General features: G+C 46.1%; 1 long non-coding RNA gene across 6 annotated transcripts in view; it reads left to right on the top strand.

The window, feature by feature from the left end:
* Positions 1-23,933, top strand: part of LOC104002302 (uncharacterized) — a 70,933-nt gene that overhangs the window by 39,885 nt on the left and 7,115 nt on the right. The window contains exons 3-6 of one of the 6 annotated variants that reach the window (XR_010159083.1): positions 374-1,887; positions 2,461-2,640; positions 13,453-13,683; positions 20,796-22,119. This is a non-coding gene — a long non-coding RNA (uncharacterized LOC104002302). Of the gene's footprint in view, positions 1-373; positions 1,888-2,460; positions 2,641-13,452; positions 23,074-23,933 lie in introns of those variants that run through there. The other 5 variants (XR_010159082.1, XR_010159081.1, XR_008539935.2 and 2 more) reach the window with 5 other exon arrangements.

Here is a 23,933-nt window from a genome sequence, read left to right as displayed (position 1 = left end):
CGACCGCCACAACGCCTAGCTAATTTTTGTTGTATTTTTAGTAGAGATAGGATTTCGCCATGTTGCCCAGGCTGGTCTTGAACTCCTGACCTCAAGTGATCTGCCCACCTCGGCCTCCCAAAGCATTGGGATTACAGGTGTGAGCCACCGTGCCTGGCCACAGTTGCCTTTTTTAACCTTGATGTTGGCTTTTTTTTTTTTTGAGATGGAGTCTTACTCTGTTGCCTGGGCTGGAGTGCAGTGGCGCTATCTCGGCTCACTGCAACCCTACCTCCCGGGTTTAAGTGATTCTCCTACCTCAGCCCTCCAGAGTAGCTGGGATTACAGGGGCCCGTCATCAAACCTGGCTAATTTTTTTTTGCATTTTTAATAGAGACGGGGTTTCACCATGTTGCCCAGGCTGGTCTTGAACTCCTAGCCTCAAGTGATCTGCCCACCTCGGCCTTCCAAAGTGCTGGGATTACAGGTACGAGCCACCGCGCCGGGTCAGATGTTGGTTTCTTAAGCAAAAACAGAATCAGGATATCCCAGGAAGTCAACAGACATCTATCTGGTGGCCTCCTAGGTGAAAATGCTCTCCTTCAACTTAGCAGGTGTGAGCATTATAATTGTAACCTGTCCTTCTTCTTTTTTTTTTTTTTTTTTTTTTGAGATGGAGTCTCGCTCTGTCACCCAGGCTGGAGTGGAGTGGCGCGATCTCGACTCACTGCAAGCTCTGTCTCCCGGGTTCATGCCATTCTCCTGCCTCAGCCTCTTGAGTAACTGGGACTACAGGCACCCGCCACCAAGCCCGGCTTATTTTTTGTATTTTTAGTAGAGACAGGGTTTCACCGTGTTAGCCAGGATGGTCTCAATCTCCTGACCTCATAATCCACCCGCCTCGGCCTCCCAAAGTGCTGGGATTACAGGCGTGAGCCACCGCGCCCGGCCATGACCTGTCCTTCTATCTGGACTTTATATTATAATGGTTTATGTCTGCACCTATGTCTCCATTAGAATGTAACCTCCTGGAGAAGAGAATTCATTTTCTTGTTTATCTTTATTTCCATCTACATCATTAAGTGTTTCATGTACATGCCAATGTTCAAAAACTTTTTTTAATCAGTCAAACTTTGCTAAAGTGGTAGCTTGTCACTACTGCCGGGGTTTGTTGAAGTGTGCCACTCTGCATGCCAGCTAATAATAATAACAACAATAGCAGTTAACCTGTGAAAACCGTGAACAGCAACTCCCCTGAGAGCCAATGACAACTAGAGATATGGCAAGGAGTCATGTTGGAAGAATACTCATCCAGACCCTTGCTGAAATAGACCCAGAAAACGGCTCTGTGGAGTTACATCCAGAATGGAGCCTATGGAGAACACCCATATTCAACAACAGTGGCTGACTTTCAGCACGCAGCAGACAGCCTCTGAGAGACTTTGTTCTGTGTCTCACCCTTCTCTTATGCAGTGAGGAAAGGGAGACTCTCTAGGCCAGGCAGTAACCCTGAGAGCTTCCCTGACAGAGGATTGCTGAGAGACTGAGCAGATGCAAGAGGAATGCCTCTGTTCTTCCCTCACTGCCTATTTTGGCCATCTCCCTGCTTTTAGACTTTGCAGTGGAGGGGCCAGAGGCTTGAGCCAAGCCAAAGATACAGGAGAAGGATCTGGAATCCACCTCAGTGGGTAGGGCCAATTAAGACAAGAGGGGTGTACACAGAGGGAAATGTTCAGAAAACAAACCTCTTGCAAGAATCTGGAGGTATAACAGGGCCAAGTCTTCATACTGAGTTGGTGGGGGTTTCACTTTAATATGTGAATGTTGGAAAGAGGTGGGATATGGAAAGAAATCACAATACCTTGATCACCAGCTTCTACCAGAGGGATCTTGTCTCTTATTGCTGCTGTGAGTACTTTGGGGCCTCATGAGTGAGCTTGGCTGTCTAGAACCCTAGTTGGCCTTGAGTGAAGAAAATCAGTAACTGTAGTTAGACTCCCCTGATCTGCCCTACCCGTCTCTCCTAGCATCATCTAGAGAACACTCTAGGAAGAGGCTGTGGGTATAATTGAGTGTACCCAGTGTTCTGTGTCCATGTACCGGGAGCTCTGGGTTTACCTGAGATTCTTTCCATGTGGCTGAAAAGAGTCGGAAAGAGTTGGCCTTGATAGTCAGGGGCTTCAGTTCTCATTATGTTTTCCCAATGTGGCAGCTCCATAATGCTGGAAAAACTCTGTTCCCCCAGGACCCTCTTCCTCTTCCTTGTACTGTGAAGATGCAGAAGGAGAGGAGTTTGTCCATGCTATTCTTTCTCTGTGATCTGCTGTGCAAGGTGTCATGTAGCACATGCAGGCAGTGAGCATTCTTTCCTTGACTTTATGCTTGGCAGTTACCTGGGGTTCAAAAGTTCTGAGGGCAACTGTCCTCCTTTAAGTCTTGGCTGCTCTACCTAGTATAACTTCTACCTTTATCTTTCACAAGTTTTTATCTTCAGGAAACTCCCAAGCATTCTGGAAGCTCTGCATGTGAGTAAGAACCACTGCTGTTGCTGTTGCTGTAGCTGCCTGAATCTATGGCAAAAAGCCAGGAAAAAAAAATTGCTTCACACCATGTGCACCGACTCCCCTGGAGCTGGCACCGCCAGGGCGTCTGCAGAGCTATGTAAGTCGTTCTCCAAGCAGTCTGTCTCTTTGGTAGCTACAGAAACAGTGTTTGTTATCCTTCAGTTTTCGGTAGACAGGCAAAAATCTGATGGCGACATTCTCTGTTTCTGAAGTTGGAGAGCCAACCAGCAAAACCTTCAGAAAGAAGGCAGCTTCTACCAGAGGGATCTTGTCTCTTATTGCTGCTTTCAATACTTTGGAGCCTCAGTGAGAGGACTCTCTATGAAACCATGGAATTAAAGTTGCCCTTTCAGATTTTAACCTTGAGATCAATGCACAGTGGGTCAAAGTATAGTTATTCAAAGTCTTAGTAAAGAGGTAAAATGGCTCCCTGGTAAGCAAGATTATGCTATAATCTTAAAATAGGCTCACACCTGTAATCCCAGGACTTTGGGAGGCTGAGGTGGGCAGATCACCTGAGGTTGGGAGTTTGAGACTAACCCAGGTAACATGGTGAAACCCCGTCTCTACTAAAAGTTCAAAATTAGCTGGGCATGGTGGTGCATGCCTGTTATCCCAGCTACTCGGGAGCCTGAGGCAGAAGAATCACTTGAACCCGGGAGGCAGAGGTTGCGGTGAGCCAAGATCGCGCCATTGCACTCCAGCCTGGGCAACAACAGCAAATCTCTGTCTCAAAAAAAAAAAAAAAAAGTTTAGGAAGACAGAATGTCTCAGAGGCAAATGCTGTTGGTGTTTATCCAAGTGTTTGTAGGTAAGAGGTTTCACTAGCCTGTTCCATTCTGGAAGTGGCTGCTTTGGAGTTGAATGGGTTTGAATCTATCATGGCCTGTAAATATTTATTAAATAGGCCAGGCATGGTGGCTCATGCCTGTAATCCCAGCATTTTGGAAGCCAAAGTGGGCAGATCACTTGAGGTCAGGAGTTCAAGACCAGCCTGGCCAACATAGTGAAACCCCATCTCTATCAAAAGAAAAAAACACAAAAATTAGCTGGGTGTGGTGGTGTGCACCTGTAGTCCCATCTATTTGGGAGGCTGAGGCAGGAGAATTGCTCGAACCCTGGAGGTGGAGGCTACAGTGAGCTGAGATTGCACCACTGCACTCTAGCCTGGGTGACACAGTGAGACCCTGTCTCAAAAAAAAAAAAAGTTTATTAAATAAAACAGACGCCCTTGTTTACTCTGTAAGCAACCTACTCTTACCATCTGACTTCCCAAGTGCTGCTCACAGGACATGAATGTTTTGACCCTTGGCCATTATATTTTTCTTTTTCTATTCAAAATTTTATGAATAAACTGGTATTCTGGTTTTGAATACCAGCCTCTGGAAGCTTGAGTCTGCTTTGGGAGATAAATCCGTAATCTATGTGTTAGCCGATTGGATTTCTAAGCCTATATGGCTGTGGACCAGAACCTCACCCTGGTGAATCACCAAGGTAAGACCATGCCGCAGAGGAACTTTTGGGGTCCATAAAAACTCCCTGACTGGCTGATTGTCTGTATCCTTCCTACTGAGACTTCTAAAGTTATCAGGCCTAGTGAAGATTACATCTGTGTTCGAGGAATAGCAGGATAAAATTATGTTCGGGATTTTGGTTTGGAATTAGAGAGACTTAGTGTACATCCTTCCATTTTTACCTGAAACAAATTGTCCAATATTTCTGTGCCTTAATCTTCTCATCTGTAAATTGAAGATAACAAGAATGTCTACTTGTTAGAATCATTAGAGAAAAAATGAAACAGCATGTTAAGTACTTCATGTAGTGCCTAACATAAATACATGCTCAATAACCACTAATTTCTCCATGAGTAGAGAAACTCAAACTGTTTTTTCTTCTTCTCTTACACAACAACCAGCACAGAAGAGTTCTGTGACCAATTTGTGGGGGGTTTTCCCCACAAACCCAGCAGGCAAGCGATTCTGCAACAGACACCAGCTGAATGTGGATGTCCTGTAATTTAATTCAATTCTGACACTACCTGGAGATAGCCTCAGATACCACAAGTTGAGGACTGCCTTTCAGATTTAAACCTCAGTTCCTAAGACTGCCCCCCAACTTCTGAGGCCAATTGCAAGTTACAGGTTGTTTTACCTCTGCTTCTGACTGATCAGCTATAAATCAGAGACTCCATCACCCCCTCCTTGAATTCGATTAATTTACTAGAACAGCTCACAGAACTCAGGGAAACATTTACTTATGCTTACTGGTTTATTATAAAGGATATTATAGTCTGGGCACGGTGGCTGAAGCCTATAATCCCAGCACTTTGGGAGGCTGGGGCAGGTGGATCGCTGGAGGTCAGCAGTTCGAGACCAGCCTGGCCAACATGGTGAAACCCCATCTCCACTAAAAATACAAAAATTAGCCAGGCGTGGTGGCTCATGCCTGTAGTCCCAGCTACTTGGGAGACCGAGGCAGGAGAATCACTTGAACCCAGGAGGCAGAGGTTGCAGTGAGCTGAGATTGTGCCACTGTACTTCAGCCTGGGCGACACAGTGAGACTCTTGTCTATAAAAAAAAAAAAAGGATATTATAAAGGATACAGATGAAGAGATGAAGAGATGCATAGGACGAGGTACAGGAAAGGACACAGAACTTGCATGCCCTCCCCAGGCTTGCCACCCTCTGGGAACTTTCATGTGTTCAGCTATCTAGAAGTTCTCCAAACTCAGTTCTTTGGGGGTTTTATGGAAACTCCATTATGCAAGCACGATTGATTACACCTTTGGCCATTGGTGAGCAACTTAACTTTCAGCCCCTCTTCCCTCCCTGGAAGCTGGGGGCTGGGGCTAAAAGTCCCACCCCTCTAATTATGCCTTGGTCTTTCTGGTGACCAGCTCCTCACCACCAGTCATCTCACTAGCATACAAAACCCATCACTTTGGAAACTGTAAGGCTATTTTAGAAGTTGTAGGTCAAGAAATGGGGTTGAAAACCAAATATATGTATTACAATATCACACTCCTTTTTTATAGCTCTCACTAGATGTTAGGTATTGTGCTAAGCACTGATAAACTTGCCCAAAGTCAAACACTTGGCAAGTGGTAGAACCAGGAGATGAACCAGGCCAAAGCTTATGTATTTGACTAATGGGCTAAACTGTCTCTGATGGTTTAACAAATACAGCAAAACTTGCAGTTCCAAAGTGTTTTGTGCCTTTTAAAGGAATAGATTTGGAAGAATATATATTTATTCTTAAGTTTACTTGAAGCTCTTCTTTTGGAATTACCTGAGAAATCCTTGATATATTTTTTGAACATCCTTAACAAGGGCAAATTTTTGTTCTTTAAGATTTGATCTTCTTAATTACCAAAAGTTGCTTAGTGACAAGCACATTAAATAAGTTGGAAAATCACAATAGATATTTTAGTCCATTTTTTTGTTGCTGTAACTGAATATCTGAGACTTGAGAATTCATGAAGGACAGAGGTTTATTTTTTACAGTCTGGAGGCTGAGCAATCCAAGAGCATGGTGCCAACATTCAGTGAGGCATCTCGGCATCATAGCATGGCGGAGGGCATCAATCACATGGTGAGAGGGCAAGAGCATGCATGTCAGCTCAGGCCTCTCTTCCTCTTTTTTTTTTTTTTTAATCTTTCCGAGACAGTGTCTCACTCTGTCGCCCAGGCTGGAGTGCAGTGGCGCGATCTCAGCTCATTGCAACCTCCACCTCCCGGGTTCAAGCAATTCTCCTGCCTCAGCTTCCCGAGTAGCTGGGATTACAGGCATGCACCACCATGCCCGGCTTTTTTTTTTTTTTTTTTTTTTTTTGAGACAGAGTCTCACTCTGTCGCCAGCCTGGAGTGCAGTGGCGCGATCTCAGCTCACTGCAACCTCTGCCTCCTGGGTTCAAGCGATTCTCCTGCCTCAGCCTCCCGAGTAGCTGGGATTACAGGCATGCGCCACAGTGCCTGGCTAATTGTGTATTTTTAGTAGAGACGGGGTTTCTATATGTTGGTCAGGCTAGTCCCAAACTCTCGACCTCAGGTGATCCGCCCGCCTCGGCCTCCCAAAATGCTGGGATTACAGGCTTGAGCCACTGTGCCCGGCCATTTTTTGGTATTTTTAGTAGAGATGGGGTTTCACCATATTGGCCAGGCTGGTCTGGAACTCCTGAACTTTTTTTTTTTTTTTTTTTTTTTTTTGAGACAGAGCCTTGCTCTGTTGCCCAGGCTGGAGTGCAGTGGTGCCATCTCAGCTCACTGCAAACTCCGCCTCCCAGGTTCACACCATTTTCCTGCCTCAGCCTCCCGAGTAGCTGGGACCACAGGCACCCGCCACCACGCCTGGCTAATTTTTTTGTATTTTTTAGTAGAGACGGGGTTTCACAGTGTTAACCAGGATGGATCTCCTGACCTCGTGATCTGCCTGCCTTGGCCTCCCAAAGTGCTGGGATTACAGGTGTGAGCCACCGCGCCCGGCCTGGAACTCCTGACTTTATAATCCACCTGCCTTGCCTCCCAAAGTGCTGAGATTACAGGCGTTAGCCGCCACGCCTGGCCCTCTTCATCTTCTTTTAAAGCCACCCACCAGTCACATCATGGAGGCCCCACCCTGATGACCTAACCTATTATCTAATCCTGATTATATCCCAAAGGCCCCACTTCTAATCAACATATGCATTGGGGATTAAAGTTTGGAATACATAAAATTTGGAAGACACATTCAAATCATAGAAATAGGAAATACCATCTTTGGTGGAAAAATGTGGCTTAGAAAGCAAGTCTATGGCTTTGATGGAAGTAGCAAAATACTTTATCATCACAAAGCGGTATCTATTGTTGCCAACTTTACTTTCCCATCACATTAGCCTTGTATTAGATGAAGTGAAGAAATATGAGTTTTTAAGTAAATTAGGTTAACCAGAAATGCATTAAATTGTTGTAAGTAAAAATTAATTAATGGATTAATATAAACATAAAGAAAAGTTTCCAAAGAAGGCTTTGTCCTTTTAATAATTCTGTAATTGACATGAATAAAGTCCTAGAAAGTGTGTTCATCAAACCTAGGAATCAAAGTTGGGAATAGGTGATTTTAAAAAAACAGAGAGAGTTTGAAAACTAAGTTTAACAAAGTTAAATGTAAGATCCTGCACTTCAAACTAAGAAAAAATAACTGCACAAGTACAAGATAAGGAATATAGCCTAACAGAAGTACATGAGAAAAATGCTTCTAAGTTTTAGTAGATGAGAACTTAATCGATGTTAATGACTTCCAAGAAAAATATTAAGATATTAGGCTGAATTAAAGGAAGCATAGACTCTAGAACAAAGGAGGGGACGCATCCACTCTACTCTGCTGGTTATTTCTAGAAACTACAATTTAAGAGGAATACGGTCAAATAAAAATGTATTCAGAAGAGAGTAATCACAATTATAAAAGAATAGGAGAAATGTTAAATAGGGAGAAGACGTGTTGTTTGAAGATTAAAAAGAAAAAAATACTGCTGGTAGGGATGGCATTGGCAGGGCACTGTGGCTTTATACTGTTAATCCTAGTACTTTGGGAGGCCAAGGTAGGAGGATCCCTTGAAACCAGCCTGAGCAACATAGCAAGACCTTGTGTCTACATTTTTTTTTAAGTTTCTTTAAATTGGGGGACATGATAGATTTCTTTTTTTTTTTTTGAGATGGAGTCTCGCTCTGTCGCCCAGGCTGGAGTGCAGTGGCACGATCTCTGCTCACTGCAACCTCCGCCTCCTGGGTTCAAGCAATTCTCTGCCTCAGCCTCCTGAGTAGCTGGGAGTAAGGCACCCGCCACCACGCCCAGCTAATTTTTGTGTTTTTAGTAGAGACGGGGTTTCACCATCTTGGCCAGGCTGGTCTTGAACTCCTGACCTCGTAATCCACCCGCCTTGGCCTCCCAAAGTGTTGGGATTAATTGTCTGGGCTAAATAGCTGCAGTCTTGACTCTTGGACAGAGGGATTTCCTGGTGTGTGGGACTTATTCCAGTTTTAGCATTGGGAATGTCCCAGCAAACTGAAAAGAGTTGATTACCTCTGAGCTGAGGGAATTTTAAATAAAATGGGTCCATTAAGACATGATTGAGACAAACATAAAAGATATGCAGAGAGTCAAACCTTCTTTGTTTTTTGTTTGTTTGTTTGTTTGTTTTTGAGACAGAGTCTTGCTCTGTTGCCCAGGCGGCAGTGCAGTGGCATAATCTCCGCTCACTGCAGTCTCTGCCTCCCAGGTTCAAGTGATTCTCCTGCCTCAGCCCCTGGAGTAGCTGGGATTACAGGCATGCTATCATGCCCAACTAAGTTTTGTATTTTTAGTAGGGACGGGGTTTCACTGTGCTAGCCAGGATGGTCTGGATCTCCTGACCTCGTGATCCGCCCATCTCAGCCTCCCAAAGTGCTGGGATTACACACATGAGCCACCACACCCAGCCTGTCAAACCTTCTTTGAACCAACATATGAATAAATGAAGGCATTAACTTTTCTCTCCCATGTGAGTGAAATTTGTAGATATTTGAAGCTTACTCTTCAAATGTCAACAAATGTATACATACTAGATTTAAAATGTCCTGAGACACATTAAGTATAGTTCCCTATGCTGTTTATCAAAGAATATAAAAAATAGATTTGCCTTTTTTGTTTGTTTTTTGAGATGGAGTTTCGCTCTTGTTGCCCAGGCTGGAGTGCAATGGCGAGATCTCGGCTCATCGCTACCTCCGCCTCCTGGGTTCAAGCGATTCTCCTGCCTCAGCCTCCTGAGTAGCTGGGATTACAGGCATGCGCCATCACGCCCGGCTAATTTTGTATTTTTAGTAGAGACGGGGGGGTTTCTCCATGTTGGTCACACTGGTCTCAAACTTCTGACCTCTGACCTCAGGCGATCCGCCTGCTCAGCCTTCCAAAGTGCAGAGACTATAGGCAAGAGCCACTGCACCCGGACTTTTTTTTGGGACAGAGTCCCCATTAAAGTCATTCTCTTAAATCCATAGTACTCCCCTAAGGTGTCCCCTTAGAGAGAGTAAATGCTTCAGAAAAACAGATAAAGTCAAGAATACTGGCATCATTCACGTGTCTATTTGAAAGCTGAGAATTTTTTAAAAATCTCGCCAGTCCAAAGTAAACCTATTTGAAAGTAACCACTGAGAGTTGGCCTCCTGTCTAAAGGTTTAGCTGTAAGTAAACAATCTAAAAAAAAAAAAATTAAAGACCTTGTTTTTGTTTTTGATCACACTGTTCAAAGAAAGTCTTTTGTGGGTGAAAGTTCACTAGGCTGAAATAATAGAAACATTGGAGAGTGGAATATGACCTTTACCCTTAAAGCAGGGGGCCTTAGTTTATTTTTGCTAGCTTCCTTCATGGGAGAACGTGGACACTGCTTGTCTCACTTCTCAGAATATTTTGCAAGTTGATATTTGATATGAGGAGAACCAACCGAAGAGAATATGTTAAGCAGTTGGGCATCTACTAGGTCTAGGAAAACTGGGAAGAAATTTCAGGAGGGCTGGTCTTCACTTGGCAAATAACCTCCCAAATCATCTATAATGATTAAAAAGCAAAAGGAAGCTGGGTGCAGTGGCTCATGCCTGTAATCCCAGCACTTTGGGAGGCCGAGGCAGGCAGATCACGAGGTCAGGAGTTGGAGACCAGCCTGGCCAACATAGTGAAACCCCATCTCTACTAAAATACAAAAATTAGCCAGGTGTGATGGCATGTGCTTGTAGTCCCAGCGACTTGGGAGGCTGAGGCGGGAGAATCACTTGAACCCGGGAGGTGGAGGTTACAGGGAGCTGAGACCACGCCATTGCACTCCAGCCTGGGTGAGAGTGAGACTCCCTCTCAAAAAAACAACAACAAAAAAGAAGGCTGGGTGCGGTGGCTCACACCTGTATTCCCAGTACTTTGGAAGGCAGAGGCGGGTGGATCACGTATGGTCAGGAATTTGAGACCAGCCTGACCAACATGGCGAAACCCATCGCTACTGAAAATACAAAAAATTAGCCAGGCGTGGTGGCGCACACCTGTAATCCCAGCTACTCAGGAAGCTGAGGCAGGAGAATCGCTTGAACCCAGGAGGCGGAGGTTGCAGTGAGTCGATATCGTGCCGTTGCACTCCAGCCTGGGCAACAAGAGTGAAGCTCTGTCTCAAAAAAATAAAATAAAAAATAAATAAAAATAAAAAGCAAAAGGAAAAAAGTAAGAGGAATTTTTCCACTCCCATAGCTCTGTATCTATCTTGCTACAGATTGCTATAAAAACCACCAGAAGCCAGGCGCAGTTGTTCATGCCTGTAATCCCAGCACTTTGGGAGGCCGAGGCAGGCAGATCACCAGGTCAGGAGATCAAGACTATCCTGGCTAACACAGTGAAACCCGATCTCTACTAAAAATACAAAAAAATTAGCTGGGTGTGGTGGCACGTGCCTGTAATCCCAGCTATTTGGGAGGCTGAGGCATGAGAATCGCTTGAACCCAGAGGTGGAGGTTGCAATGAGCTGAGCTGAGATCACGCCACTGCACTCCAGCCTGGGCGACAGCGAGACTCCGTCTCAAAAAAAGAAAAAAAAAAAAAAAGAGAAACCACCCAGAACTGAAAAAGAGAATATAGCTATTCTGACCCATTCCCTGATTTAAACCTTACTTTTGAAACTTTACTCAAGAGATAGCAACATAAACTTAATCCTTCCTTAATGAGTCTCTAAATTAAGGGAGGTCACAATTACAATTTCAAGAGCGTAAAGGTAATTATTAATACATGCCCATGAGTTTGCCTATGTGTTTTGGTTGGGGCAATGATATGTCCTAAATTATCTGGAAAGGTCCAGATTTCATATTTTATCTCATAAGTCCTTTATTCCACAGATCATGAAGTTCAAAAATTTTTCAGGTGGAAACTATGATTATTTTAGTTATAGTCTCATAAGCTCTATTAAGAGTAATGATAAGCATGGCTGGGTGTGAAGGCTTACACCTGTAATCTCAGCACTTTGGGAGGCCGAGGAGGGTGGATCACCTGAGGTCAGGAGTTCGAGACCAGCCTGGCCAACATGGTGAAACCCAGTCTCTACTAAAAATACAAAAATCAGCTGGGTGTGGTGTCATGCGCCTGTAATCCCAGCTACTTGGGAGGCTGAGGCAGGAGAACGGCTTGAACCCCGGAGGCAGAGGTTGTAGTGAGCTAACATCCTGCCTCTGCACTCCAGCTTGGGTGACAGAGCAAGACTCCATCTCAAAAAATAATAATAATAATGATAAAGCTGTTGTAAGCTAAGAAAAGGCTGTTGAAAAGCAAATAGTCATCTTCCATCCCCTTATAACATTTTTTGAAATTATTTATTATTATTATTTTTTTTTGAGACGGAGTCTCGCTCTGTCGCCCAAGCTGGAGTGCATTGGCGATCTCAGCTCACTGCAAGCTCCGCCTCCTGGGTTCACGCCATTCTCCTGCCTCAGCCTCCCGAGTAGCTGGGACTACAGGCGCCAGCCACCATATCCGGCTAATTTTTCGTATTTTTGGTAGAGACAGGGTTACACTGTGTTAGCTAGGATGGTCTTGTTCTCCTGACCTCATGATCCGCCCGTCTCGGCCTCCCAAAGTGCTGGGATTACAGGTGTGAGCCACCGCGCCCGGCCCCCTTATAACATTTTACCAACGTAGTAACAGTCATATCCCCTATGTGGTTTTAATGCACGCTAAAAGAATAGGGGGCTGGGCATGCCTGTAATCTCAACACTTTGGAAGGCCGAGGCGGGCGGATCACGAGGTCAGGAGTTCCAGACCAGCCTGGGCAACATGGTGAAACCCCATTTCTACTAAAAATACAAGAATTAGCCAGGCGTTGTGGCGTATGCCTGTAATCGCAGCTACTCGGGAGGCTGAGGCAGGAGAATCGCTTGAACCTGGGAGGTGGAGGTTGCAGTGAGCTGAGATCGTGCCACTGCACTCCAGCCTGGTCGAGAGAGTGAGACTTTGTCTCAAAAAAAAAAAAAAAAAAAGAATACCACTTAGCATGACTACTGCTAGAATTAGCCTCTCTCCTTACTCTAGTGTAGGTGGAGAGGTGGAGGGTTATTGGTTTATGTCCCTTCAGAGTTATCACCCTAGTACTTGGAAATTGCACGCTGTTCCCAGGAGCATCATATGCTCTCCCCCAACCATCTGCTCCATCATGGGTCCCCACTCACTTAATTGCAGATCACTGCCCCAATTTTGTAGGATATTATTCCCTGTGATGGGTGTAGCAAAAGAGTAAATGTGAGGCAAGGCACAGTTTTCTTTAATTCTTTATCCCCTCATTCTCCACACCTTCACCACATAAGATAGTATAAGTCTATTAGACTTAGTGAATCGTTGAAGTAACTTAAGGAAATAATATTTTAGGAAGAGGGAAAAATTAAACATAACACAGTCTGCTCTGATTGCACAATTATAGTGCATTTGATAGGTAGGAGCTCTATTTAAGCTGTCTTCCTAGAAGTCCCATCAATACTTTCACTTAATCTCATTCATTAGGAACCTAGACTCATGGCCACACAGACTCACTGCTTTAGGAATAAAGTCTGTGTTCCACTCTCAAATTTCTCATGTCACTATGGTTTTAGCTTAATGAACTTTTACCACAAAGGCTCTACAAGGGAGGCGAGCAAAATGAGTCCATTGCCCTGCAACTACCACCATAAGAGGAAGTCAGGTGTTGGGAAACAAAATGAGATTAGTCATACTAATGGATCAAGTTATGGATTTTTTGTACATCCAAGTTTTAGTGTATCAGTGATGGTCTTGCTAAATGACCTTTCTGATTGTCCCAGGAAAGCTAACAAGATATTACTTCCTTCCCAGGGGGTTGCCTTGTAGAAAACCTAATTTATAATCTTTTTACCTTACCCACAGGTCTGACAGTCCTGCCATTTCCTAACTTCTCCTGTGTGGTCATCCACCTACCTTTGGGAACCTCCAGTCATTACTCACAGAGTTGGTCTCATCCTGGGAACTCTCTCTTGCCTCTCCCAGTGGTTCATTCTCCAAGTCTGAGTTATTTGGTCAAAAAAACCCCCAAATGCTTCAGACAACTCTCGCAAACTTGTCATAGCTTTTGGTATTCCAGGCCACAGAAGAGCCCAGGTGGGTACATGGGCCCTCCAAGTGTTTGTTTCCTCACCACTGTGAGTGACAAATAGGCTTCTTTATCCTTAAAATTGTCCAGCCAGTAACTGTTGGAACACACTGACCTAGATCCACACATGCAAACACACCTTTCAAGGGCAAATGTTAATTCACAAAGACAATTGTAAAATCTAAGCTAAAGTTCACAAATGGGAGCTGCCTTTGAAGTGAATTCAGCCCACAGACATCTTTGATTAGCACAGTGTGTTGTTGTTGTTGCTGTTTTAAAATTTTTTTTTTTTTTTTTTGAGACAGCATTTTGCTCTTGTTGCCAAGACTGGCGATCTTGGCTCACCACAACCTCTGCCTCCTGGGTTCAAGCAATTCTCCTGCCTCAGCCTCCCGAGTAGCTGGGATTACAGGCATGTGGCACCATGCCTGGCTAATTTTGTATTTTTAGTGCAGACGGGGTTTCTCCATGTTGGTCAGGCTGTTCTCGAACTCCTGACCTCAGGTGATCCACCCACCTCGGCCTCCCAAAATGCTGGGATTACAGGCATGAGCCACCAAGCCCGGCTCTTAAAATTATTTTTAATGTCTTTAGAAGAGGCATGCAATTTCGGATGGGTGCAGCACTCACGACTGTAATCCCAGCACTTTGGGAGGCCGAGGTGGGTGGATCACCTGAGGTCAGGAGTTGGAGACCAGCCTGGCCAACATGGTGAAAACCCATCTCTACTAAAAATACAAAAATTAGCTGGCCATGGTGGCGGGCACCTGTAATCCCAGCTACTTGGGAAGCTGAGGCAGGAGAATTGCTTGAACCCAGGAGGCGGAGGTTGCAGTGAGCCTAGATCACGCCATTACACTGAAGCCTGGGCGACAAGAGCAAGATTCCATCTTAAAAAAAAAAAAAAAGAGGCATGCAATTTCCATTCCCCACCCCCCACAGTCTCTACTCCTCCCTATTATATCTAATTGCTTCACCCATGTATAGTATAGCCTGTCCTCTGAAATAATTGGAGTTTAAGATCCCTGAATCTAAACCTGTAAGCAGGAAAATAGATATTTTCCTAATGCCCTATAATACATAAACATGTTTCCTTTTTCTCCTTCTGCTTTTATTTTTATTTTTATTTTTTTGAAATGGAGTCTCACTCTGTTGCCCAGGCTGGAGTGCAGTGGTGCAATTTCGGCTCACTGCAACCCCACCTCCCGACTTCAAGCAATTCTTCTGCCTCAGCTTCCTGAGTAGCTGGGACTACAGGCACCTGCCACCTAGTAGAGGTAGGGTTTCACCATGTTTGCCAGGCTGGTCTCAAACTCCCAACCTCAGGTGATCCACCCATCTCGGCCTCTGAAAGTGTTGGGATTACAGGTGTGAGCCTGGCAAGAAGGAACATTTATGGGTGCTTGGGTGTAGTAGTTAAGAGTGGTTCCACAGAGGCCGGGCGCAGTGGCTCACACCTGTAATCCCAGCACTCTGGGAGGCCAAGGTAGGCGGATCGCCTGAGGTTGGGAGTTCGAGACCAGCCTGGACAACATGGTGAAACATGGTGAAACCCCGTCTCCACTACAAATACAAAAACTTAGCTGGGCGTGGTGGCAGGCGCCTGTAATCCCAACTACTCGGGAGGCTGAGGCAGGAGAATCACTTGAACCCAGGAGGTGGAGGTTGCAGTGAGCCGAGATTGTGCTATATAGCACTTCAGCCGGGATGAAAGGAGTGAAACTCCGTCTCAAAATAAATAAATAAACAAATATGGAAAGGGGGATGGCTAGAATGAACTCTGCAGTGCTGGATCAGAATTGGAAATATCAATGGGAGCACATAGTTTTATAAATTTGTGTGTGTGTGTGTATGTGTGCGCATATGTGTGCATTTGTGTATTAGTGTGATAGTCTGTCCTCTGAAAGGGCCTACAAGCCATGATACTCCAGTACAAATTAGTACACCTAGAACCCAGATTGTTCTAAATACAATTCTCCCCAAAGGAACCAGGGCTTTTTTTTTTTTTTTTTTGAGACAAGAGTTTTGCTCTTGTAACCCAGGCTGGAGTGCAATGCCACAATCTTGGCTCCTTGCAACCTCCGCTTCCAGAGTTCAAGCAATTCTCCTGCCTCAGCCTCCCAAGTAGCTGGGATTACAGGCGCCTGCACCCACGCCAGGCTAATTTTTGTATTTTTAGTAGAGACTGGTTTCACCATGTTGGCCAGGCTGGTCTCAAACTCCTGATCTCAGGTGATCCACCCGCCTCAGCCTCCCAAAGTGCTGGGATTACAGGCATCAGCCACCGTGCCTGGCCTTTTTTTTTTTTTTTAAGACGGAGTCTCGCTCTGTTGCCAAGCTGGAGTGCAGCAGTGCGATCTTGGCCACTGCAACCTCCGCCTCCCTGGTTCAACTGATTCTCCTGCCTCAGGCTCCCGAGTAGCTGGGATTCTGGGATTACAGGTGCCTGCCACCATGCCCAGCTAATTTTTTTGTATTTTTAGTAGAGACGGTGTTTCACCATGTTGGCCAGGCTGGTCTCGAACTCCTGACCTCAGGTGATCCACCCTCCTCGGCCTTCGAAAGTGCTGGGATTACAGGCATGAGCCATGGCACCCGGCCAGAGGAAGAGGATATTTACATAGTCTCAGAGTATCTCCTCACAAGATATTTGTTAACTATTAAGGGAAAAGTAAAGGCCGGGTGCAGTGGCTCATGCCTGTAATCCCAGCACTTTGGGAGGCTGAGGTAGGCAGATCACGAGGTCAGGAGTTCAAGACCAGCCTGGCCAACATGGTGAAACCCCCATCTGTACTAAAAATACAAAAAAATTTAGCTGGTGTGATGGTGGGCGCCTGTAATCCCAGCTACTTGGGAGGCTGAGGCGGGAGAATTGCTTGAACCCGGGAGGCAGAGGTTGCAGTGAGCTAAGACCATGCCACTGCACTCCTGCCTGGGTGACAGAGCAAGACTCTGTCTCAGAAAAAAAAAAAAAAAGGAAAAATAGTCCCTTTAAAGTGAAGAAACCTGGTAGACATCCCCTTAACCAAGTAATCAAAGTTAACTTCAACAGTAATGGAACAAGTCAACTAATATTATGTAGGGGTCACAACATCACTTCTGTGCTATTCCTGCTAAGAATGCATAACCTGAATGTAATCATGAAGAAACATCAGACAACCCAAGTTAGGGGACACTCTATAAAACAACTGGCCTGTAACTCCTCAAATATGTCAAGGTTGTGAAAGACGAAGTGTGGAAAATTCTATTCCAGATTGAAGGAGACTAAAGACACTTGACAACTGAACACAATGTATGATATAGAATTTATTTTATCATAATGGACATTATTGGAACATTTGAGCAAATTCAAATGAGGTCTGTAGGTTAGAAAATATTATTGAATCAATATTGATTTCTTAATTTTTATAATTGTGGTTATGAAAGAGAATATCCTTGTTTTTAGAAAATATACACTGGCGGGGCGTGGTGGCTCACTCCTGTAATCCCAGCACTTTGGGAGGCCGAGGCGGAGTTTGAGACCAGCCTGGCCAACATAGTGAAACCCTGTCTCTACTAAAAATACAAAATTAGCTGGGCATGGTGGCATGTGCATGTAGTCCCAGCTACCTGGAGGCTGAGGCAGGAGAATAGCTGGAATCCAGGAGGCAGAGGTTGCAGTGAGTTGAGATCACGCCACTGCACTCCAGCCTGGGCGACAGAGCAAAACTCTGTCTCAAAAAAAAAAAAAAAACAAAGAAAAGAAAATATACACTGAAGTGCTTAATGGAAAGGGGCATCATGTCTGTAAGTTATTATCAAACAGAAACAAGTTCAGAAAAAAATTACGCACATACACATGCACAGAAATACAGTGAGAGAGAGAGAGCAAGTATGCAGTAGGTATTAGCCTAGGTTGCTAGGAGAATTAAAGTTAACAAGCAATTAATTCATGACTAACACCAGAAACTTGGAGAATATGCCCAATGCCCTTTTATCAAGTGCCCAGTGCCAATTTATCATTTAAGATAGCACTCCACATGGCAGAAAGACTTAAATGCCAGTAAGTCACTCTGTATGTTTGGGACATCTGTAGAACACTTTTTTTTTTTTTTTTGAAAACTCCTCTAGCAAAAAAATGTTTAAACTTTCATCTTCACGTTGGGTGATTGCAGTCATAAATTTCACACAATGATCCTGCTTGTATCATAGAATAACCCATTTTCTGATGAACAGGTTGAATCCAAATAAATTCCAAACACGTGTATAATGTAGAGTTAAAACATTTTAGACTCAAAGCTCAAAGCTAATTAAGAACCGGCATGGGCCACAGTTTGAACCACCACCAACTTGTCTTTGCTCTGTTATTGGTTTGCTGTCTTTGTCTGTTATTCCATATCACTTGCTGGAAGGAAGCAGCCATACTGAAATACAAATTTTGTTTGTTTCTTTTTTAAAAAAGGAAACAAATAGATGGTTTATTCTAAGAATGTACAGGAACTTATATTCTAAACGTCCATAAATGCATATTCTAGGGACTCTTATCATCTCAGAACCCTACTACAGATTCTCTTTAATCTTTTTAAACATCCTGTTACATAAATTGCAGCTGTATCTATAGCAGGAAGAACAATAAGATAATAATTGGTCAAACATCAAAAGCACTTGGGTGGGTCTTCCACAAACCTTTAGTCTTCTCTCCCACCAACACCATGTTCTTAGATTTTTTTTCCAACCACATTAATGTATTTTTTGTTTGTTTGTTTCTTCTTTTTCCTTTCCCCTGAGTAATTACTATGAATTTTTGCCAGGTCAAGAATTCTTCCCAGAAACAAACCCCAAGTATTAAAAAAAATCAAACAAACAGTACCTGAAGATAAGATGTACTCTTTCCAGGCCCACCCCCTCCCTTTGATTTCTTTCTCCAGATTGAGTGGGTTTAATTGGAATTGCACGTCCTCAGCGTTTCATGAAGGACAGATTTTCTATCTGACCTATGACCTGCTAGGAATTCCCTATTAACTTTCATGGGATGAATTTGGAATTGTCCTTACCACTCAGTATTTACTAAGTAAGAAATCACACAAACTCTTATGCAGGCTGTGAATCTAATGTATGTATACATATAGCAAGCATTTCTTGATGATTAATGTTAGAGTTATGGTCGGGTACAGTGGCTTATGCCTGTAATCCCAGCACTTTGGAAGGCCCAGGTGGGTGAATCACTTGAGGTCAGGAGTTCAAGACCAGCCTGGCCAATATGGTGAAACCCTGTCTCTACTAAAAATACAAAAATTAGCCAGGTGTGGTGGTGCATGCCTGTAGTCACAGCTACTCAGGAGGCTGAAGCAGGAGAATGGCTTGAACCCAGGAGGTGGAGGTTGCGGTGAGCCAAGATTATACCACGGCACTACAGCCTGGGTGATAGGGCAAGATTCTGTCTAAAAAAAAAAAAAAAAAAAGTTAGAGTTAGGAAGAGTTTTAGAGGTCATTCAACTTGACGTCTTTTCCATAACTTTTTTTGTCAAATGGTTGCAAGCCAAAAACTCAGTTGTTATAACAAGGAGCTCCATATGGTGTTGGGCAGCTCAATCTATTGCTGGACAGCTCTCATCATAACCCTTGCTTCTTCCTGTGGTTCTCTGGAGCCTCACAAAATATGTCTACCTCTCTTCCATATGACAACCCTTCACACACTGGTAGCTGCTAATTTGTGCCAATTAAGCTGTCACCAGGTCTCATAATGATTTTTCAGATCACATTGGGTAACGCATGAACATCCAAAAGTTAATGTTTAACTCTGGAAGGTAAGATTATGGTTATGTTTTTACTTTCTTGTTTATATGTAAATTCTAAGTTTCACAATAAATATTTACTTTAATAGTGAAAACATTTGGCCGGGCATGGTGGCTCACGCCTGTAATCCCAGCACTTTGGGAAGCCAAGGCGGGAGGATCACCAGGCCAGGGGTTTGAGACCAGCCTGGCCAACAAGGCAAAACCCTGTTTCTACTAAAAATATGAAAATTAGCCAAGCGTGGTGGTGGGTGCCTGTAGTCCCAGCTACTCGGGAGGCTGAGGCAGGAGAATCTCTTAAACCCTGGAGGCAGAGGTTGCAGTGAGCCGAGATCATGCCACTACACTCCAGCCTGGGCAACAGAGCGAGACTCCATCTCAAAATAATAATAAGAAGAAGAACAACAACATTTTTATTGAGCTTATTCTAGATGCCACTTCCTTTTAAAAAAGGAAACAAATAGATGGTTTGTTTTAATTACTCTACAATAACCCTGAGGGATAGGCACTGTAATTATCCCCATTGTACAGATGAGGAAACTGGGGCATAGAGGGATTAAGTAATTTTCCCAAGGCCGCATAGCTAAGTAAGTGGCTGATATGATATTGGAACCCAGGTTTGCCTGATTTTTAAGTATTCCTCTTTTTTTTTTCTTTGAGACAAGGTCTCACTTCATCACCCAGGCTGGAGTGCAGTGGTGTGATCACTGCTCACTGCAGCCTAGATTTCCTGGGCTCAAGTAGTCCTCCCACTTCAGCTTCCCAAGCAGATGGGACCACAGGCACGAGCCACCATACCCAGCTAATTCTTTTTTTCTCTGTTAGAGATAGGGTCTCCCTATGTTGCCCAAGCTGCTATCAAACTCCTGGGCTCAAAGGATCCTCCCACTTCAGCCTCCCAAATTGTTGGAGCCACCGTGCCTGGCCAGCCTCCCAAAGTGTTGGAGCCAGCTTCCTAAGGTGTGAGCCACCGTGCCTGGCTGACCATTCCTCTTATAAGAAAAACAATTTATTTATTTTGGCAGCAACAAGTAGGGCGTTATTTGTTTTGTTTTGTTTTTAGTGTGGTGTCCAGAAATTAATATGCTAGATTTGATGTGAACAGCATAAAGCACACTGGGATTATTATGTCCTTTGATTTGGTGACAGTATAATATATCAATGCCCCTAAGACTGCATTTGATTTTTTACCTGTAATACAAGATTACCGGCTCATACAGAGATTACAAAAAATCCTCTGGTTCTTATTTTACTTTTTCTTTCTTCCTTGACTCTACCATCCCCCATCCTCATCTACTACCCCATCACCTGTCCCCTCCACCCCCATAATCAATTTATCAACCTAGTTGTTAATATTTTTCTCTATGCTCATATAATCACATATAGACAAATACAAATGCACACATATTCAATGCAGTTTTTTTTGTCATTTAAAAAGTGACTACTTTTTTGCCTTTTACTCAAAACATTTTTGTGTGTAAAATCCCTCTAAGTCAACTGGTAGAGTACAAATTCATTCCTCTTCATGGATGTGCCAAAATGTGAATGTACTATAATTTTTACAACCATCACTCTATTGATGGACATCCATAGTATTCACAATTTGTGTGTGTGTGTTGCCACTTAAAATGCTGCAACAAATGTCCTTGTACATACATCCTATAGTGTTTTTACTCCAATAGTTTTATTGAAACTAATGGTTTTTTTCAGAGGATAGATTCCTAGGACTGTAATTGCTGGGTCAAAGGGTATATATATATTTTTATTTATTTTTTATTTTATTTTATTTTTTGAGACCAAGTCTCGCTGTATCGCCCAGGCTGGAGTGCAGTTGCACAATCTTGGCTCACTGCAACCTCTGCCTCCCGGGCTCAAGTGATTCTCCTGCCTCAGCCTCCTGAGTAGCTGGGATTACAGGCACGCGCTATCACGCCCGGCTAATTTTTGTATTTCTAGTAGAGACAGGGTTTCACCATGTTGGCCAGGCTGGTCTCAAACTCCTGACCTCAGATGATCCACCCTCCTTGGCCTCCCAAAGTGCTGAGATTACAGGCGTGAGCTGCCGCACCTGGCCAAAGGGTATATTTAAAATAATAGCTGTTGCCAGACTGCTTTCCAAAAAGGCTATAACACTTCATATTTCAGTAGCAGCACATGAAAATACCCCTTGCCCCCATCCCTGCAGCAATAGGTGTTATAGTGTATTCAGTAGCCATTCCAACAAAAACTGTGAAAGAAAATCAAAAGAAACTACTTCAACATAATAAAAACTATTTACCCCAAATGAAAAGCAACTATGATACTAACTGGCAAAATGTTAAAATTCTTTTATTCAAAATCAGGAACTACACAGGAGTTTTTAGTTAAGGCTGGGTGCGGTGGTTCACACCTATAATCCCAGCACTTTGGGAGGCCAAGGTGGGTGGATCACAAGGTCAGGAGATTGAGACCATCCTGGCTAACACGGTGAAACCCTGTCTCTACTAAAAATACAAAAAATTAGCCAGGCATGGTGGTGGGTGCCTGTAGTACCAGCTATTTGGGAGGCTGAGGCAGGAGAATGGCGTGAACCTGGGAGGCGGAGCTTGCAGTGAGCTGAGATTGCGCCATTGCACTCCAACCTGGGTGACACAGCAAGACTCCATCTCAAAAAAAAAAAAAAAGAGAGAAGGACTGTGTGGTAGATAGAGCTCCCTCTCCCCTCTCCCCTCTCCCCTCTCCCCTCCCCCCTCCCCCTCTCCCCTCTCCCCTCTTTCCACGGTCTCCCTCTGATGCCGAGCCGAAGCTGGACGGTACTGCTGCCATCTCAGCTCACTGCAACCTCCCTGCCCGATTCTCCTGCCTCAGCCTGCCGAGTGCCTGCGATTGCAGGCGCGCGCCGCCACGCCTGACTGGTTTTCGTATTTTTTTGGTGGAGACGGGGTTTCGATGTGTCGGCTGGGCTGGTCTCCAGCTCCTAACCGCGAGTGATCCGCCAGCCTCGGCCTCCCGAGGTGCCGGGATTGCAGACGGAGTCTCGTTAACTCAGTGCTCAATGGCGCCCAGGCTGGAGTGCAGTGGCGTGATCTCGGCTCGCTACAACCACCTCCCAGCCGCCTGCCTTGGCCTCCCTAAGTGCCGAGATTGCAGCCTCTGCCTGGCAGCCACCCCGTCTGGGAAGTGAGGAGCGTCTCCGCCTGACCGCCCATCGTCTGGGATGTGAGGAGCCCCTCTGCCTGGCTGCCCAGTCTGGAAAGTGAGGAGCGTCTCTGCCCGGCCGCCATCCCATCTAGGAAGTGAGGAGCGCCTCTTCCCGGCCGCCATCACATCTGGGAAGTGAGGAGCGTCTCCGCCTGACCGCCCATCGTCTGGGATGTGAGGAGCCCCTCTGCCTGGCTGCCCAGTCTGGAAAGTGAGGAGCGTCTCTGCCCGGCCGCCATCACATCTGGGAAGTGAGGAGCGTCTCTGCCCGGCCGCCCATCGTCTGAGATGTGGGGAGCACCTCTGCCCTGCCGCCCCGTCCGGGATGTGAGGAGTGTCTCTGCCCGGCTGCCCTGTCTGAGAAGTGAGGAGACCCTCTGCCTGGCAACCGCCCCGTCTGAGAAGTGAGGAGCCCCTCCGCCTGGCAGCCACCCCGTCTGAGAAGTGAGGAGCGTCCTCCCTCCTCGTCTGGGAGGGAGGTGGGGGGGTCAGCCCCCCGCCCGGCCAGCCGCCCTGTCCGGGAGGTGAGGGGCACCTCTGCCCGGCCGCCCCTACCGGGAAGTGAGGAGCCCCTCTGCCCGGCCAGCCGCCTCGTCCGGGAGGGAGGTGGGGGGGTCAGCCCCCCGCCTGGCCAGCCGCCCCATCCGGGAGGCGAGGGGTGCCTCTGCCCGGCCGCCCCTACTGGGAAGTGAGGAGCCCCTCTGCCCGGCCAGCCGCCCCGTCCGGGAGGGAGGTGGGGGGGTCAGCCCCCCTCCCAGCCAGCCGCCCCATCCGGGAGGGAGGTGGGGGGGTCAGCCCCCCGCCCGGCCAGCCGCCCCGTCCGGGAGGGAGGTGGGGGGATCAGCCCCCCGCCTGGCCAGCCGCCCCGTCTGGGAGGGAGTTGGGGGGATCAGCCCCCTGCCCGGCCAGCCGCCCTGTCCAGGAGGTGGGGGGGGCGCCTCTGCCCGGCCGCCCCTACTGGGAAGTGAGGAGCCCCTCTGCCCGGCCAGCCGCTCTGTCTGGGAGGGAGGTGGGGGGGTCAGCCCCCGGCCCGGCCAGCCGCCCCGTCCGGGAGGGAGGTGGGGGGGTTAGCCCCCCGCCTGGCCAGCCGCCCCATCCGGGAGGTGAGGGGCGCCTCTGCCCGGCCGCCCCTTCTGGGAAGTGAGGAGCCCCTCTGCCCGGCCAGCCGCCCCGTCCGGGAGGGAGGTGGGGGGGTCAGCCCCCCGCCCGGCCAGCCGCCCTGTCCGGGAGGTGAGGGGCGCCTCTGCCCGGCCGCCCCTACCGGGAAGTGAGGAGCCCCTCTGCCCGGCCAGCCGCCCCCTCCG

This window comes from Pan troglodytes, chromosome 1 (assembly GCF_028858775.2).
Source record: "Pan troglodytes isolate AG18354 chromosome 1, NHGRI_mPanTro3-v2.0_pri, whole genome shotgun sequence".
NCBI classification, from domain to species: domain Eukaryota; kingdom Metazoa; phylum Chordata; class Mammalia; order Primates; family Hominidae; genus Pan; species Pan troglodytes.
This window is presented reverse-complemented; position numbering and strand designations above follow the sequence as displayed.